General features: G+C 51.5%; 1 pseudogene; it reads left to right on the top strand.

Annotated features, from left to right (window-relative positions):
- Nucleotides 1-2,240: 2,240 nt before the first annotated feature.
- LOC118891416 lies at nucleotides 2,241-2,337 on the top strand (annotated as a pseudogene).
- The last annotated feature ends 16,419 nt before the right edge of the window (nucleotides 2,338-18,756 follow it).

Here is an 18,756-nt window from a genome sequence, read left to right as displayed (position 1 = left end):
ATTCGGGGTTGGCTGTGACTTTGCCGCACCTGCTCTTATTCTGAGACCCGGGCTGATGGAACAGCTTCTATCTGGAGCACTGTCTGTTGCTTGGTCAGTTCTGGCTGCTATAACAATACCATCGACTGGGGGTACTTAAACAACAAACATTTATTCCTCACAGTTCTGGACGCTGGGAGCCTGGGTTTGGGGGGGCAGCATGGTCCAGTTCTGGCAAAGACTCTCTTCCTGGTTTACAGATGGCTCCCTTCTTGCTGTGTCCTCGCATGGCAGAGAGAGAAATCACCTCTCTAGTGTTTCTTTTCATAAGGGCACGAATCCCATTCATGAGGAATTTACCCTCATGAACTAATTCCCTCCCAAAGGCCTCATCTCCAGATACCATCATATTGGGGACTGGGGCTTTAGCATGTGAATTTTGGGGGCAGGGGACACATTCAGGCCATAGCACCTGTTCTGTGGCAGAAGGAAATGAGCTATGGAGAGAACTACATGCTGGCTCTTCGGTTTCTGCTCAGAAATGACACATGTCACATCCTCTCATATTCCATTGGTTGAAGCAAGTCACATGGCCAAGCGTGATGTCAATGGACCAGGATGTATAAACTCACAGGGAGGGGAAATGAAATGCTACAGTAAGTCAGTGAAATATGAGGGCAAAAGGAGTTGTTGTTTCTTTTCTTTTTTTTTTTCTTTGGCTACACCACATGGTATGTGGGATCTTAGTTCCCCAACCAGGCATCAAACCTGCGCCCCCTGCATTGGAAGGCAGAGTCTTAACCAATGGACCACCGGAGAATCCCCAGAGCTGTTGTTTCTAAGAAAACTAAGTTGAATTCTTATCTGGGAAGACTGGATAAAGGCAAGTCCCTAAAAATACTGCTGAATTACATTCGAGTCAGACAGGTGAAGACATTGGGGGAAATCATAAACATCTAGAAGGCTTCTGTGTGTCAGCCGCTAACGTAGTGCCTTTCAGTCCTCACTCCACTTTAAAGAAACCAAGACTGGAAATTATACACAATCTATCACTGGTGTATGGATTGTGCATGAAAGATGGTGTGGCATTTGAATCGGTGGACTCTTCCCCAAACAAAAGGCTTTGGGCTTTACAGGAAAGCCATTGTTGATTCATTCAGCGTTCAGGGCGGGAAACAAACCACTCCAGGTATTTCAAGTAGAAAGGGATTTCATAGATGGAGTTAAGTGCTTACAAAAAGGCACAGACATCAAGGGCTGCCCTAGACCTGTGCTTTATGTCTCTGTTGCCACAGCTGTCACCCAGAATTCAGGGGCTTGCTCCTGTCTGGTCACCCACACCATGAAGCAGGTGACCAGGCAGTGGGACGTGGGTCCAGCTACTGCCAACACACATGCCTGCCATAGCCTGCTTGTCACCCATTGTGCTAATCTCTTTGGAAAGATTACCTCCCAAGGCTTGCATGGGTGTGTTTAATTGGTAAAACCATATCTCCAACAGAATCCTAGCTGCAAGAGAGTCTGGAAAATATAGATTTTTTTTTTTTAAGTTTTCCTGCCTCTGCAATAGATAATGGGTTAAATATGGTTTGAAAGAAGCTGTGTATCCAGTAAAATTGGCAAATACAGGAATGTTCTTTTATTTATAAAGATATTTTGGGGGGACTTCCCTGGTGGCGCAGTGGATAAGACTCCACGATCCCAAGGCAGGGGGCCCGGGTTCGATCCCTGGTCAGGGAACTAGATCCCACATGCATGCCACAACCAAGGAGCCTCAACAAAGTAGCCTGCCTGCTGAAACTAAGATCCGGTGCAACCAAATAAATAAATAAATATTTAAAAAATATATATATATATTTTTTTTCTTTTAGACAGTTTAAGTTAAAATAAGTTGTTTAGGGACTTCCCTGGGGGCACAGTGGTTAAGAATCCGCCTTCCAATGCAGGGGACATGGGTTTGAGCCCTGGTCTGGGAAGATCCCACATGCCGCGGAGCAACTAAGCCCGTGAGCCACAACTACTGAGCCTGTGCTCTAGAGCCCAAGAGCCACAACTACTGAGCCCACGTGCCACAACTACTGAGCCTGTGCTCTAGAGCCTGCGAGCCACAAGTACTGAAGCCTGTGCACCTACAGCCCGTGTTCTGCAACAAGAGAAGCCACCGCAACGAGAAGCCCGCACACCGCAACGAAGAGTAGCCCCCACTCACCGCAATTAGAGAAAGCCCACGCGCAGCAACAAAGACCCAATGCAGCCAAAAATAAATAAATTTATTAAAAAAAAATTGGAAGGATACAGAGAAGGTGAGCACGATCCTGCACAAGGGGGACACAAACTCATGAAGTGTTCTGAATTTTTCCAACAGTGTGAGTGTACTTAATACCACAGAACCGTACACTTGGAAGTGGACGGGGTGGTAGATTTTACAGTATGTGTATTTAACCACAATTTTAAGAAAAAAACTTATCAGGAGTAGTTTGAACAGTGCTCGCCTTCTTCTCATTGTATAACTTAGGATATGGAATGAGCATCTTTTCTCTGCCGTGGTGAACCATCATCATCTTTTCTAGGTCTGGGCCAGCCTCCAACGTGACCTTTGCACACTCAGTGATTTGAAGCGTCTCTGAGTTCCTTTACTGCAAAGGTTTTTGCCGGCACCACTTCCTCGGCGTCTTCCTCCTTCTCGCCCCTCCCCAGGTCCCTCAGCCATACACCTCCAGCCCTGGCGCAGCGGCAGAGCCGCACCCCACCCTCCCCTGTCCTCCTTTCCTTCTAGGACCGTCACCCTTCACTCCAATTGCACTGCCAGCTCTATTAGTGTTTTTGGTACCTTTCCTGCACTTCCATCTTTTGGCCAATTCCCTGTGTCAGTGATGCATTTTTGTAACACATTAAGTGGGTTTATCACAGAAGGCAACACAACTCACACTTTGCTGGCTGTGTAGGAACTGAGTAGCAGGTGTGCGGTGACCAACGACTTTTTTAAAATTATTTATTTATTTATTTTTAAAATTTTTGGCCGTGTTGGGTCTCGTTGTTGTGTGCAGGCTTTCTGTAGTTGCGGCAAGCGGGGGCCTACTCTTCATTGCAGTGCGTGGGCTTCTCATTGCAGTGGTTTCTCTTGTTGCAGAGCACAGGCTCTAGGCTCGCGGGCTTCAGTAGGTGTGGCACGCAGGCTCAGTAGTTGTGGCTCGCGGGCTCTAGAGTGCAGGCTCAGTAGTTGTGGCACACGGGCTTAGTTGCTCTGCGGCATGTGGGATCTTCCTGGACCAGGGCTCGAACCCGTGTCCCCTGCATTGGCAGGCGGATTCTTAACCACTGCGTCACCAGGGAAGCCCTGACCAATGACTTTGAAAGCAGCGCCATGATGGGTTGTGGGTCTGAGGCGCACCTGCAGGTGATTTGCAGACTGAATAGCTTGCAGCACAGTTTGTACTTGACGCAGTAACTCACGTCACACATCGAGGTAACTGATATTTGAACCGTGTTGGGGACTGGTGTTATTTAACTAGACCACAGTAATTAAAATCTGTGCACATCGGAACTGTGCGAAGCAGGGACCACATACATTGCCACTTTCCCTCCGCCTTCCTGCTCCTTCTCCCCCTGCAAGCAGGAGCCAGCCTGGGTCCCTTGTCCTAGGATTGAAAGCAGGTGTCTGTGGGTCTTTCAGATTTTGGTTTTTGCCAGAGTCCTAGCCCTTAGGAAAACAAGGATGTAAGGAAAATGAAGGAAGAACTGGAGTCTCCCTTGTGGGCAAACTGTCCTGGAGAAGCAGGGGGCAATGAGGTATCCTGGGCCATGGGAAGATTCCCTGGGCTGCGGTGGGAAGGCAGGTGACAAGGTCCCAGGCCTGCTGCCCGCCAGCCCCCAGAGAGCAATGCAGGTTGTGCACCCAGGTGGTAGGACTCCAGGCAGGCTGGCCAAAGCGGCCCTCGAGGCTGGGGACAGCACTGTGGCATGGGACCCGGAGCCTGCAGTACCTGTGTGGATAAACGATGAGTGGCCAGCAGGTCCCCACTCTCCCCTCCCCAGGCCCTGTCCCTGTGGGAGTCCTGACTTAGGAAGGGGCAGAACTCTGGAACTGACTCCTGTGATGTGCCAGCCCGTGGAATCGTGGAATGGGAACTGGGGTCAGAAATTAGGCTGTTATAGAAAACAGAGCCAGTGGAACTTCCCGCACACACGTTTGTGGCTGGAGAGTCATGCTTGTGATAATCACGGCTGTGCTACCGCCATGAGCTGGCCCGATCTAACGGCTTTATCCGACATCCACAATGTTAACGAGGTAGCTTATTATCGCCGCAGTTTGAAGATGGGGTAATAGAGCCAAAGGCAGAAGTAACCTGCTTAAGGTCTCACAGGTAGCAAGAGGCAGAGGAGGAGTTCAGACTCAGAGACTGCCTGTGTCTAGAGGCTTCTAACCACCAGGAGGGTGTGGACTGTCTTTTTCCCAGTCTCCACCGTGGCACCAAGCACAGGGGGGCTGCCGGTGCACCCTCTCTCTCCCGAACGTCCCCTGGCGCCCACCTCCACTTTCCGTCTGTAAAGTAGTGATCACTGGCCCAGAGCAACTGCACAGCCACCCAAAACTCCGCTCACAGGGTTAAGCATCCGAGTGTTCACTTTGAAGAAAGAATCTCCTTTACTCCAAAGGATGGAAACGTTTGACAGGGGCGCTCCCACATTTCCAGTGGAATTCCCTGTCCGGTGAGGTGTAAAGCACGGGGCACAGTGTCCTGCTAGGCTGGGACTTTGCTGAACCTCAGTGCAATGATCCCTTTTCACCGTGGGGGCAGAGGGGGGACACTTCCACGATTTCACTGACAAGAAAGACAAAACCCCCATTTTGCCCTGAAAGTGGTAGGATCTAAAGGGTTTCATCAGAAAACATGTACTATTTCCTTGATCCCAGCATTTGCTGGAATCCCCCTGCACTGCCAGCCAGCCTTCTTGTAAGTTTGACAACTGCTGTTTCTGTAACCTAAACAATTTCATATTGACTTTCTAAGTTGAGCCAGGAGGGGCCGTGGTTAAGCCATTTAACCTCTTTGCACGTCTGTGCCTCATCCACAAAGTGAAGACGTAAGACCCCTTGTTTACAAGCAGCACGTTTCCCAGTATCGCCCGGGCAGCTGTGCACGGCAACCTGGAGGCTGGGGCCTGGTCGTGCATTGAAAATGGGCCTCTGGGGTCAAATAAGGTTGGGAATCACTACGTTAGACAAAGCTTAACGAGTTCCTTCTGGACAGGACTTTTCAGAGCCTCTAGAAGGCCTTGTGAATCTCTGCGGGGCAGGGGAGGTGTAGTTTCTTAAATTCCTTGGCTATGGAACTCTTTTGGTGCAACATCAAAATCCAGCCAGTGTGGGGCTGGAGATTTACAGGTGATACCTGGAGAACACTGCTGTAGAACAGACCCGTGTGTTTAATAACCACAGGCCACTACTGCAGCTTTCTGAAAAAGCAGGCAACCAGTGCTTCCCACCAACAGTTAGTCCTCACTTTGACCAGAAAGAGGATTCCGCAGTCACCCACCAGCCTCACTTGCAGGCCTGTTGAGGGACACCTTTCTCCTGTTACTAAGCTGGCTTTGGAGGGGTTTGGAATGCTTGGCTGGCACGGCAGTGGGTGGTGAGAAAGTCCTGGTTCTGGTAGGAACCTGGTGCTGCCACTACCAGCTGTGTGACCTTGGGTGAGTCTCTTAACCTCTCTGTGCCAAGTTCCCCTTCTTTAAATGAGGCTAATGAGTGTAACTGCCCCTGGAGCTATGAGAGGAATACATGAGACAAAGTGGCCTGCACAGCTGGCCACTCACGGGCAGCTCTTTTTAATGTTACTGTTATTAGTAATAGTGATGGCGGTGCTGCAGCCCGGTCTGCACTGAGCCCTCATCCCAGGTCTGTGGAGGAACCTTATTCTAGGAATGTAGGGCCTCCAAAGAACAGTTCTGTTTAGTTTTGAAATATATACCTATAGGTTTTCTTTACTGAAAAGCTAAGAATGGATGTCTTGTTTAAATTGCATATTTATTTCTTCAGCTTTAAAAAAAGTGTGGTAAAATATACATAAAACTTAAGCATTTTAAAGTGTACAATCAGTGGTATTAAGTAAATTTGTGTAACCATCACCACTATCCATGTCCAGAATGTTTTCATCACGCCAAACTGAAATTTTCTGTCCTCCAAACATAACCTCCCATCACCCCAACCCGAGGGGCCGCTCTGAGAAGGGTCGCTCTGGAGGGAAGCCCCTCCTCAGGGCCCCGCCCTTCCCCAGGACCCGGTGCCCCACGCGGCTGACACCCACCAGACACAACACCAAAACGCAGCCCCCAGCAGCAGCCTCTTCCCTAGCATTTTCTCAGACTTAAAGCCAAGAACAAGTTAAGCAATTACGTGCTTCTTTAACCTCCTCTCTCAATACTGCACCTTCAGAATGAGAAAGTGAGGTGGACAATTACATGTGACGCAGTATCCTTGATGGGATCCTGACACAGAAGAAACACACTGGGGAAAAACTAAGAAACTCTGAACAAACTATGGACTCTAGTTAATAATAATGTATCAATATCACCTCATCAAATGTAGCAAATGTACAACTAATGCAAGATGTTAACAATAAAGGAAATGGTGTGTGTGCCCGTATATGTGTGTATGTGGGGGGCTGTAATAAGGGCACTCCCAACTCTTAACTTTTCAGTAAATCTAAAACTGATTGATTGATTGCCACGTTGCGGGGCATGCGGGATCTTCGTTCCCCGACCAGGGATCGAACCCGTGACCCTGCAGTGGAAGCTCGGAGTCTTAATCACTGGACTGCCAGGGAAGTCCCTTTTTTTTTCTTAATATAGTCTAATAACAAAGAAAGTGAGGCAGGGTCCGTTGTGATGATCTCATGTGTCAGAGAGCCCCTCCTCTTGAGGGCCAGACATCCTAACGGGCGGTGGGTGCCTTTGGTTCTGGGGAAAAGGATCCCGACGTGGCCATGCCTAGACTGCTCAGGGGCAGACCCCATCCTGTACGGTGAAACTCGCAACTCTGGGCCGTGGTTCCAGCATCCTAATTATGCTCCTAGAACACCACGGGCCTGTAAAGGTTTTCCAGACACTGGGGCTGATGATGGAAACAGAGGGGACACGAGTGACAGGTGGGTCTCATGGACGAGGGCTGAGTCCCCTCTGGAGGCGCTGCACAGGCCCCCCTTGGGGTACAGGAGCCACCTGCTAGAAGGCCTGCGGGTTGAGCAGGTTGATGCCTGGGTCCAACCCTGGCTCCTTCACTCCAGGCTGTGCGGCCTCAGCAAAGTCTCCCCGTCTACGACAATGACCCCGCACCGCTGTTGTAAAGATCTAGTTAAGACAACAAAAGTCAAGTGGTTCGCACCTAGAGGGTGCAGGCCCGCCACATACCCACTGTCTACGACTGGTCCCTGAAGTCATTCGAGGACAGGGGGCGCTGCTCGGCTCAACACGGGATCCACGGCCAGCTTTCTGGGCAGATGAACAGGGTGCCCGTCTCCCCGGGCCGCTGCGTCCCGCCAGGCCTTCGCCCCGCTTCTTACCTGGCAGGCATTTCACGCACCCCGCCTCACCTAGACCTGAGGCAACCCTGTTCTCCCGGCAACACTGTACCCATGCCACAGGCGAGGTAACTGAGGGCCGGATCACCTTTTAGGCGGGCTCTTTATTCAGCAAGTGTTCGAACTCGACTTGCCCACGGCCGCGTGCGGAGGCCGAGACCGGCCGGCAGCCCGCGAGCTTCTGAGTCTAGGTCTCTCCGGCCCTTCGCTGCTGTGCAAAGACACCATCGACGCCTCGGTCAAGTGCCCGGGAGTCGGCTCGGTCCAGGGCCCCATGGCCCGCTTAACCATGTGAGCCCTCGGACCAATCCCCAGGGGCCAGGACCGGGAGGCCTTGGGATTGGCCCATCCCGGCCGGGGGGCGGGACTCTTGCTCGGAGAGTAGAAGCCTTGCCTTCCCCTCCCCACCCAATCTCTGTCATCCGCGTGAATCTCGCTCGCTCGCGAGACCGGTATCCGGTTGGTGCCTTTAAACCCCCACAATGCACCGGTGGGGGTGGGGCAGTCGTATTTTGGCAAGGCGTCGCGCGCTGCTTGCGGCACCTTTCCGAGCCTGTCTATAGATTAGGGTCCTTCTGGGTGCGGGAAGTTTGCCCGGCTCCCTGTTTGTGGAGACTAGGATAAGTTTCTTAAAATGGGTCCAAGGGCCTCCCATCGCCGTTCCTTCCCTGGCCCTAAGGCCTTGTCCCCGCAACCGTCTCCGAAGCGCTGGGTTGCGCCCTCAGTGCTGTCTTGGCGTGGCTCGCGCTCCAAGCACTCATTTGATTTTTCTCGTTCCACCTAGAGGAGGGATACTTAAGCTGTGGTCCTTGACTGGACTTCTGGGGGCTGTGATCCGCTTCAAGGTATATGCAGAATAGGCTGTGTAGGAGCACCTGGGGATTGGTGGGGGCGGAGGGGCTGTCATCAGACTTAGGTGCTGAGAACCCTCACAGGACTAACAGGGCCCCACTTGGTCCGTCTGTGGGCTCTTTGTCAGCACGGGGCCTGGCACAGATGTCCTCAGATGCTTATTAGAGGGAAGAGAATATTCTAACTTTATTTCTCCCAATTACCCTCTGCACACTCCTCAGTCTGCTTCACAGGAACACTTGGTATTACCGCACACAGCTTTTGATTGCACACCTCCCTGGTGGGATCAGGCTCTTCCCTCTGCCGGATCGTTCATTCATTCATCCTTCCATCAAACCGTGATGGAGCCTATGAACTAGCGAGTGGAGGGGTGGAGCACAGCGCCAGACACTGGAGACACAGTGGTGAACAAGACAGGCCCAGGCGCTGTTCCCGCTGAGCTCATGGTCTCCGGGAGACACAGGAGGTTGGAGCTGAGGGAAAAGCCGTGAGCGCCTCTGGATTGGTCACCAGGGAGATCTGAGACTGAAGGATAAATAGCTAATAACCGAGTCAGGGTGAGGGGGGAACGGCACGGGTAAGATTCTGGCCTGTCACAGGAGGAGAGGAGAGAAGAGAAGGTGCAAGGCCAGCGTTTTGACCCTTGGAGCGTTGCTAGGAAGGTGTGGAATGATGAGATGAGTTTTTTGGAAGATGCAAAACCAGCGGTGCTCTCACATGAAGAGCTGGCTGGCTGTTTACGTGAGGGATGCAAGAGCAAGAGGGAGTTGGGCAGACAGAGGCGGGAAAGGGAACGGCTGAGCAAGGGCTGGTTGTAGAAATCCGACATGTGCAGGAGCCTTCCTGGGCCTTAGTTTGCCCATCTGTAAAGTGTGAGGGCTGGACTCCACCTTTAAGGTCCTCCCACCTGTGATTCGAATTTAGCAACACTCCAGGGAGGTGAGGGTTTATAAGTGATTACAGCAGGGAGAGAGAAGGAAGGGAGGCAGGAGAGAGTGACACAAACACAAAAGGGACACTGGGAAGAGCAGGACCCAGGGGCCTGCCCAGGTCAGAACCATCCTTAGATTCAGACCCTCAGTTGTCCTGCTGTGGGACCTTGGGCAGTTCACTCCAGCTCCCAAGGGCTCAGGTTTTGTCTTTGTGATATGGGGATAGTTAGTAATAATAATGCTAGGTGACACTGTCTCTGGGTTTTTGGGGATACCGTAGCCAGGGAACTGCAACTCAGAAAAAAACAACTACAATGTTGATTTGCATACATATAAAATAATCTCTGGAAAAATAAGCAAGTTTGCCTCCAGGGAGTGGAACTGGGTGAGTGGATGGTAGAGGGCGGAGAGGGCAGAGGAAGGAAAGTTGTTTTCTTTTTTTTTTTTACTGTTTTTCTTTTTGAATTTTGAACCACATGGCAAGTCAGAGAGCAATGCCAGGCCTTCGTGTTTCTGCACTGGTCACAGCCAGGGGCATACCAGACTTGAAGGCAGAGGGCACATTAGCAAGGGCACGTTCTGGGTATCTGGACACCTGAGTTCTGATTGAGGTCTCCCACCAACACACCCTGGATTTATTTTCTTCACTCATAAATTTGGAGACAAGTGGGGGCTTTATAGAGGGTAAAGCAAAATCTTAGGACCCTGCTGGCTTGCAGGGATTCGGATTCCACCAGTGACTAGCTGGTGAGCTTGGGTAAATCACTTAATCCCTCAGAATCTCAGTGTTCTCATCTGAAAAATGGGGATTAACGCCACCAACGTAATTGTTGTGAGAATTTGATAAGATGCTGTGTGCAGGGGGACAGTCCAGCACGTGGTAGGTGCTCAGAAAGAATTACTTCCGGGTGGGGGAGGGACGGACTGGGAGTTTGGGATTCGCAAATGCAAACTATTACATACAGAATGGAGAAACAACAAGGTCCTACTGTATGGCATGGGGAACTGTATTCAATATCCTGAGATAAACCATAATGGAAAAGAATATAAAAAAGAAGGTATGTATATGTATAACCGAATCCCTTTGCTGTAGAGCAGAAATGAACACAACATTGTAAATCAACTACACTTTAATCAAAAAAAAATTACTTTCATTCTTTCTCCTATTCTAGCTTTGAAAAACCCATGACTGTTAGGCTGGAGAAACATAACCGAGTTAATGTTTGTTTTTAACATTTAAAGGCTTTCAGAATGTGTGATGCAGGGAGAACGCGTCAAGAAGCACAGAGTGTCCAGTTTACAGTACAATCTGACCAGCGATTATGTAAAAATACCTGAGCAAGAGGAGGCTCAAGGCAGGCATCCCATGTGCTGGGAGGCGGTGGCGCGACCCGGCGGGTGCTCCTGGCAGCCCTCTGGTGGTGAGGAGGGAGACTGCGTGTCAGCGGAACCGCCTGAGCGTCTCGCATCAGGACCTGGCTGATTCCAAGTGTTGCAGCCTGGAACAGGAATGTACACTTGTAAAATGTAAAACGTACACTTGTAAAATTAGTGCACGTATTCCAGAAATATATAAGCTCTTGAAATATTTATTTTTGGCACATACTGACGTTATATATAGTATATGATATATATATTCTGTTTGGGGATATTATATATGTGTATGCATATAATATGATTCTGTTAAGCAAACTGTTTTGGAACTTGCTTGTTTCATCTAAACATATGTTTTGAATAACGTTCCATGTAATAACATATAGTTTTAACACAGTCTCCATTTTTAAAAAATTTTATGGAACAGTTGAAAGCATAAAATATACTAATCTTAAGTCTGCAGCTCAATACATTTTTATATATGTATACACCCATAATGCATTCTTTTTTCCAACAGATGAAAAATGTTAATCTCCATAATAATAATAGTTAATACATTTAATGTGTTCCAGGCACTACTCTTAAGTGCTTCTCCACATAGAACCTTCTTTTTTAATTTTTTAAAAAATATTTATTTATTTATTTGGCTGCCCCGGGTCTTAGTTGCAGCACTTGGGATCTTCACTGACGCGTGCAGGATCTTTAGTTGCGGCATGCAGGATCTAGTTCCCGGGCCCCCTGTATTGGGAGCGCAGAGTCTTAACCACTGGACCACCAGGGAAGTCCCCACGTAGAACCTTCTTTAAAGTTTACATACTATTCCATTCTATGGATGGTCGAAGATAAATATAGCCGACATTAGTTAAAGTGGTGAAAATAGATATTATTCAGTCATTACAGACAGCAGGGGAAGAGCTGAGTTCTGTTCTGATTTGCGCAGAGGTGACCGGGGTTTAATATATAAGAGTATAGTTGATTTATGCCTATCTTTATTTAAAAAAATTTTTTATTGCATTTATTTTTTTTGGCCATGCTGCGTGGCTTACAGGATCTTAGTTCCCCGACCAGGGATCTAACCCGGGCCCCTGGCAGTGAGACCGCCACGTCCTAACCACTGGACCACCAGGGAAGTCCCTCAGAGGTGACTGGTGTTTTAAAGGGAGGATGAGGGAGTGGGGAGGGGTGTGGGCAGTGGCGCTCAAGTGAAAAATCACCAAGGGTGGGTCAGTGTAGATGAGACCGGGCTGGCTGTGTCTGCTAGCTGATAATTACCCGTCAGAATTCTACCCTCCGTAAAAGCCCTATCCTTCCTGATGAGTCCATTTCAAGGGAGTGGCTTTCAGGTCGTTGAGAAAGACACCCCTCTGCTGTGGAAGGTACACATACACCTCAAAGGGACCGAGGAAGGTTCATAATTGTAAGCCCTTCTTAGTAAATGCTCTGAGGAAGGCAGGTCAGGGCCTGTGGTCAGGGGTTGGCTGGAACAAATGGGAAATTCTCCTGGCAGCCTTGGGCTTTCTCAGGCAGGCATTTTAATGGGGGGCTGGGGTCATCCTAGGGACACAGCCTCCTGCTGCTAGAACCGGGCTAGAGTTTAGTCGTCTCAGTGCCGGGGTTTGGATGGAGCCATTATGTGCCAGGAGCTCTAAGTTCTCAGGATGCACCTGTATTTATTTAATACATTCTCTGTGGCTTCTACCACTTTTCACTATGGAGAATAAGGGCTACCATGAACATTCTCAGGCTTACAGCCATCATTCTCTTGTGCGAGTGTTACTGGTGGCTAAATTCCTAGAAGCAGGTTTGCAGTGTCAAAGGCATGACATTTAAAATAGTTTTAATATTTAATATTTTAAACATTACCCAACTGCCCTTCCAAGGAGTTGTACAAGTTTGCATATCCATCACAATAAACATAAATGCTATTTCCTCCCAGCCTCCCCACTGTGGTGGGAATTTCCTTCTCGGGTCCATGGTGACCAGCTCCTCCCACCAGCGTGGCTGACTTTTCCGTGGATGAGCCCCCGCTTCCCTCGCGGAGCCCTTGTTTTCTCACTGCGGAACGGGGTGAGGACACGTAACAGTTACAGCAGGGGCCGTCTGCTGAGCTTCCTCTGCCCACTTCAAATGATCATTTCTTTAATCCTCCCAAACACCTACAAGGACTGAATCATGATCTGCATTTCACAGATGAGAGCATGGAGGGGGATGGAGCTGGAATCGCAGTCCAGTGTGAAGGCTGCAAGTCGCCTTCCTCCCTGGAGCCCAGCTTCGGAGGGTGAGCTAGAAAGCTGCCGTGAGTGGGTGGGGCCCTCTGGCATCTGTCCCAGCTGCCCCTCGGGGGGCATTACGGGGTAATCACCTGTTTGATGTCAATTCATTCTCTTCTGCACACGGGGAGGTGCTCGAGGATAGCGCCATCCCGCTCAGAATAAAACAAAGACGTGTGTGGAGGGAATGGACCAAATGCGTGAGGTCGAATGGCATCAACATTCAGCGCCACCCAGCTGAGCTCGGGGCCACCTCGCTGCTTCTCCTTCCTGTGTGCCTCCCGCGTCTGGCCGGGGTCTGGGCGGGCAGGGGCGGGTGGAGGATGAGAGCGGTGTTAGGATCCCCGCCACCCGGGTGAGGGAGGCACCAGCTTCGCTCCTGCTAAGAACAGGGCGGGCCACGCACCCTCCGAGTCTCCGTCCCCGGGCTGCCCCCTGGCTTGGCGCTGGGGTGGTGGGAGAGCGCGTGGACACCCCGTCCACCCTCTGTGCAAGGGGACCCTGCACAGCCTTCTCCGGCCACCAGCCTTCCTTCCCTTGCCATCGCGGCCCGACTCCTTGACACCCGGGCGTTGGGAACGCAGGGGCTTCACGCCTGGTCCCCACGGCCAGACGCCCCGAGTCCCAGCGGTAGCAGAGGCTTCGCACCCCGAGGCAGGGTGCACGGGGTGCTCCTGCACGGGGCCCCCACTCTCCCCAGCTCATTCAATTTGAGGGGCTTAGGTGTCTCTTCCCCCCGCCGCCTATCGGCTTAGGTCCACATTCCGCAGCGAGCTGGCCCTGCAGCCTCATTCCTCGGCCACTTTCCCTGGTCCCTCTGGTGACGGTGTAGCCCCAGCAAAACTTCATGCCTCCCCCATCGCTGGGTCTTTGTACACAGCCCTTTGCTTGGAACATTTTCCACCCTCGCTGAGCAGAGCCCGATGAGACGTCCCCTGCAGCGCCCCGCCCTCTCCCTGTCGTGATCCTGACTTGTTGGGCATCTCTCCGTACAAGCAGGATGTCTGTGAAGCTCATCACCACCATTACTGTCTGGCACATCCCATAAACCCCGGGATGGGATGAGCAGTGAGCGAGACTCCCTTCCCCACGGCCTGCCTCCTTCAGGGGCCCAGCCCCTCCCCGGCGGGCATCCCAGCATTTTGCACCTTCATTTGCCTGACAAAGTGAGCAAAGTCTGCACCAGGGGCAGAGCTGGGCACTGGGGACACACGATGAAAAAGCAGATGAGGTCCCTGTCTGATGGTGGAGGCGCCTAACTAAGAAACAAATATAATTACAAATTGTATCAGGGCTCTGAAGGAAAGGGGGTGGGCTGAGGGTAACGGGGGTGTCCAACTCGATAGGGTGGTCAGAGAAGGACTCTTTCAGAGAAAACATTGCCGTTTAGACTGGCGGGATAAAAAGAAGTCAGCCAGGCCACTTTGGGGGATGGGATGGGCATGACAGCCTGTGCAAAGGCCCTGTGGTGGGAAAGAGATCATTGGGTGAGACGTAGAGCCCACTGATGGAACACATTGAACACGGGTTGCAGAGGTCAGCAGGAGTCAGATCAGAGATTCTTATCTCCATGGCAAGGAGTTCAGGCTTTATTTAAGTGCCATGTGAAGCCACTCAAGGGTTTTAAGCAAGAGGGTGACGTGATCACCGTTTAAGATGCTCTGGAGAGAAAGCTGTCACACTGTCTAGGGGATGATGGAAGCTGGGGCAAGGCAGTTGGACAGAGATGCACCCGGGAGGCGCAGTCTCTGGGATTTAAGAATCCCTAGTTGGGGGAGAATCCAGGTTGTGTTCCGGGTTTGACCAGCAGTGGTGACAGCACCAATTCCTGGGATGAAGATGAGTGCAGGGTCGTGGCTGGGAGGTGGCAGGCGGGTGTGGCCTGTCCTGCCAGCACCGGCCCCTCTGTGTGTGGGTGTCAAGACCGTCCCAGGCACCCTGAGGGCCCAGCGCCCACAAGCGCACAGACATCTGTTGATTGGAATTCTCTCCACTATCTTCACTTGGGTCAAGTCTTCACCCTAGGGGGCCTGTGTTTGATTTTAATTTTTTTATACTCAAGTTTTGCAAGATCAACGGGTGAAAAATATGGGTACCTTTTTTTTTTTTAAATAGAAAATGTGTGGTTATAAATGACTGAGCATTTCTGGTACATCCTGTACAATGCACGGATGATTCCAAAAAGCTTTCCTCAAATGTTCTGAGAAACTTGGATTTTAATATGGCATTTTTTTCTATTCAGGAAATACCTAAATTTTTACTTGTTTAAAACATTTCCATATGAAGCTTGTTGCCTATCTCAAGTAAATCTTTCATTTTCCTAGAGATATTTTAAAAATTCACAACCTAGAAAGAATGCAAGTGGCAGGCAACATAAAGGATGACCCACAAGCACACAACTCTGAGATCCCATTAAATATGTACGATGGGCCGGGTGCCAGCGTCCACTAGTTCCGGGCTTTCCTGTCTCTGGGTCTATTTCATTTTCTGTAAAACAAGGGTTTTGAACTAGACCAGGGGTTCCCAGAATTTCAGATTCCACAGGTCAGGAGGCTGATCTGCCCTGTTGCCATATTATTTTTTCCGGGTGGTGGAGGGTGGCACACGGTATTGCCAACTGTTTTCAAGTAGGGAATTACTAAGAAACTGCTATTTATGTTTGCCATTTAAAATTTTTTTTTAATTTTTAAATAAATAAATAAATTTTATTTATTTATTTTTGGCTGCGTTGGGGCTTCGTTCCTGCGCATGCGCTTTCTCTAGTTGCAGCGAGCGGGGGCTACTCTTCATTGCGGTGCACGGGCTTCTCATTGCGGTGGCCTCTCTTGCTGTGGAGCACGGGCTCTAGGCGCGCGGGCTTCAGTAACTGTGGCTCATGGGCTCTAGAGCGCAGGCTCAGTAGTTGTGGCGCACGGGCTTAGTTGCTCCGTGGCACGTGGGATCTTCCTGGACCAGGGATCGAACCCGTGTCCCCGGTGTTGGCAGGAGGATTCTTAACCACTGGGCCAGCAGGGAAGTCCTGTTTGCCATTTCCTGAAGGTTTAATGCCAAGAGTGGAGGAAAAGCATGTCAGTTAAAGGATAGATAGGGCTTTAATGGAAGGGAACCGGCTCGTTGCCCTTTTGTCTTGAGTACGGGGGAGCCCTTTATCATGCCCAGCACTGGTGTGTGCAGACTGGTGGTGGGAACCTGTGCACAGCCATCAGAGATGCGACACGGTCCCAGCATCACCTTAGGTGGAGAAGATCTGGGGTCTCAAATCATGTTGGCACGAGCAAGGGGCCAGGAATTGGGAGACGTGGCTTTTACACTCACTGAGCCTCCAGGGACCTGGGTCTCCTCACCCACGAAGCAACTTGCTATGGGATGAAGTCATGCCAGTCTCCAGGCTGGAGAAGAAAGCTCGTGAGGGATGTCGATGTAAGTTACGGTTACTGGATTGCTTCTTGGTTTGGGCAGTGGGCCTGTTCATCGTGTTTTGAATGAGTAAGTGAAGTCAGGAAGTCTCTTTTGCCAGAGATTCCCACCCTGGAGACTTTGCCTGGGCCCTTACCTTGCCAGACTGATAACCGAGACGACTGGCTACCTAGACACCTCCCCTTCCGCTACTCATTACCAGCATGTCCTTTGCCAAATGGCCTATTCTAGATGCCTAGGGAGCAATGAACACATTTCCCCCACATTCAGACTCTGAGTTGAAGGGGAAAAAAATAAAGCAAGGCGTGGTTCCATGTTTATTTGATGTTGATATAAATGCAAGTCATCCCTCAGCCATTTCAAGGTTTGGAGCTACTGCCTCTTAGGGCGATGGAGACCTGCCCCGAATCTTTAGGTTCTGTCCTTCCGCCGGGCAGCTGACGAATCTCGTCTCTGGAAGCGTCTACTTCTCACAGTTTAGCCGCAGCCCCTTCCTCTCCGTTTGCAAGTGGCTGTGCGGCGGGAAGAGCTTTGAGTCAGAGGCCGTGCACGCATGAGCCCCCGGCCCCCTTCTCTCCCCGTGCTCGCCGTGGCCGGGCCGGTTAACGAACCTCTCCGTGCTTCCAGCTCCTCGATGGTCAGGCAGCTGTGCCCCGAAGGGCTCTCCTTGCCCAAACAGGGGTCTGCCCTTTGCTCCCGGCAGGTCACCTCTAAGCCCTGGGAAGGTCCTGCCTGATGATGGTGTCCGTGTTGGCCCGGGGGCCTTGGGCCTCACTGGATAGTCTGTGCTAACAGTGGGATTTGGGCTGGGGGGCTCGGACCGCACGGAATCAGCTCCACCTTTGGAGGGGCTGGACGCTAGTCAGCCAGTCAATGTGACCGACCCCCGGACGCCAAGGCTGGGGCCACACTGGCTGGGAGGAGTGGGCTGTCCGCGCGACTCCATGGGGAGGGGACGGTGGCGAGCTCCGAGCCGGGTCTCCGGACCACCCCGCTGGCCCGTGCGTCTCTTCCCGCGCTGATTTCCATCTGGACCCTTTCGCTGTCATACATCGTCACCGTGAGTACAAGAGCTGTGCTCACTTGTGCGTGTACTGCCAGGGAATTAGGCTCACTTGTGCGTGTACTGCCAGGGAATTAGTGCACCTGAGCGTGCTCTCGGGGACGCCCCAAACTTGCCAACAGCCCTCCCACGGACGGTCTCGGAAGTGTCAGGCTGGGCGCGGGGTCTGGGGAGGCCTGTTTCTCCCCCGGCCCACGGTGCCTGTTACCGCCACCTGCCCTGGAGTTGGGTTTTGCTCAAGTTCATTCTCCACAGCAGGCCTTCTAAAAAATCGTATTTATTTATTTATTTATTTGTTTTGGCTGCGCCGGGTCTTAGTTGCGGCGTGTGGGATCTAGTTCCCCGACCAGGGATTGAACCCGGGCTCCCTGCATGGGGAACGTGGAGTCTTACCCACTGGACCACCAGGAAGTCTTTTTATTCCAGTCTTCTTGAAACGCAAGAAGAAATATTTCTGAAAGAGGCAACCTCTAGGTTTCCCGGCAAGAGCGTTCACTATGGAAGCATCTGGATTCTGACAACACTGAAAAAAAGAAACCTTTAGAGCTGTTCATTCACCAGTAACACTTGCTCTGGCTATGCCTCGCCCTTGGCTCCTGGCCAGCCGTGGCGTGGCGCACACCGGGGCCCGGCTCGGCGGCTTGCGGGAGGCTGGACTCCCGGTCGGGGGGAGGCGCCCTTGCTCTGGTGTCGGTGCGCTCACCCTGCGGTAACTTCTGATGAGGACCGTTTTCGGTAAGGTCTGCACACCCTCCAAGCTGGCGTGTGCAGAACAGCTTCCCTGGGGCTCTTGCCTGCTTGGGCCGGAAGTGGGAGCTTCGGCTCACAGCCAGCCGGAGTGGGCCTTGGGGCTGCAGGAGGGAGTCAGCAGGCGCCTTTGAATTTACAATTAATTTGAGGCAGGTTTCTAGAAAATGCACTTGGAGACAGCGATGAAGACTCTAGTCAGGTTGCCAGCCCTGATGGAGGTCAGCCTTAGGGTGGCTTCTCACTGTGACATTTTGGTGCCGGGGTCCGCCCTACCCGGCCCCTTGCCCAGTGCCCCCTCGCCTGCATATTCTGACTCTGTGTGCAGTGCCAGTGTGAGCACATCGGGGTGTGTCTGTGTCAGAGCGAGCGAGCAAGCCAGAGGTGGGTGGGAACAGGCAGGCCTGGCCTGAGGACACAGCAGTTTCAGCAGGTGCACCCGGGCTGAAGTGCCTTCAGACCCGGGCGCCTGCTCCGAGGTGGAAGCGGGGTAGGCGTGTGTCTCCAAAACAGCCCCCATCACCAGATGCTCAGGCCACAGA

This window comes from Balaenoptera musculus, chromosome 2, assembly GCF_009873245.2.
Source record: "Balaenoptera musculus isolate JJ_BM4_2016_0621 chromosome 2, mBalMus1.pri.v3, whole genome shotgun sequence".
Taxonomy (NCBI): Eukaryota; Metazoa; Chordata; class Mammalia; order Artiodactyla; family Balaenopteridae; genus Balaenoptera; species Balaenoptera musculus.
Note: the sequence above shows the minus strand (reverse complement) of the source record. Positions and strands in the feature narration are given on the sequence as shown.